Source organism: Trachymyrmex septentrionalis, unplaced genomic scaffold (assembly GCF_001594115.1).
Source record: "Trachymyrmex septentrionalis isolate Tsep2-gDNA-1 unplaced genomic scaffold, Tsep1.0 scaffold13, whole genome shotgun sequence".
Classification (NCBI taxonomy): domain Eukaryota; kingdom Metazoa; phylum Arthropoda; class Insecta; order Hymenoptera; family Formicidae; genus Trachymyrmex; species Trachymyrmex septentrionalis.
Genome location: NW_017304438.1, coordinates 4849331 through 4850270, shown reverse-complemented (window position 1 = coordinate 4850270; position 940 = coordinate 4849331).

Here is a 940-nt window from a genome sequence, read left to right as displayed (position 1 = left end):
ATATATAGAGATAGATAGTAAATATGTACACGGGATATCTCTATACGCGTATCATTATCGCGTTTCCTTTCGACTGCAGATTCTTTGAAGGATTCCGACTAAGTCAACTTTCCTTTAGTGCGAGATTGAAAAAGAGGTATAATTACGGAGTTAGTTAACATTGGAATTAAAGGATTTTGCCGTACCTAGCTTCAGCTGCGTACGTAGAAACTTTGTTTCCAGATAATTTTAAGACGGACTTCGCTCAATAGAGAAATAATTTCAAGCTTAATTAACGGAATATTTAACTTTTAATATCAAATGCCTTGGCAATTAAATCTGACAATTAGAGAGTTACAGTGCTTTCGGCGTTAACTGCTAAATAAAATTGCGTTTTCAAACTCATAGTTGTTAATATCACTTTTATCAAGACAAAAATTGAATTTAATTTGATTTATTATATATAAAAAAATATGCAGAAAATAGGATATTGAATTGTGTGTATGCCTGGATAAAAATGCAGACATCCTTGATGCTTAATTATGTTTCATATAATCCGTAAGAATTGGTAAGAATCGTTGTAAATAATTATGTATATTTCATTGATTATCTCTTTCCCGTCCTACTTACAGCCTTAACCAAAAATATTAAGCTTATTAATCATCATTTAAAGTTTTAATTAAAAAATTGATTTATAGCTTTTTGTAAGTTACTTTTGTTTCAAGAACCCTTCAAACTTATGTATATATAAATAAAAAAATATATAGGTGCTTAATATTTTTGGACAAGGTTATATTTCGAATAGCTTCTTTCGCTATTAGTGTGAATACTTATATATTGCTTCCGTGCATTTCTCGTAAAAAAAAAGAATCGCCACATACAATCGTACTTCGTGTGTATCTGTAAATAAAAATTATATATACATATATATTTATAATATATATAAAGACAACTTAACGAA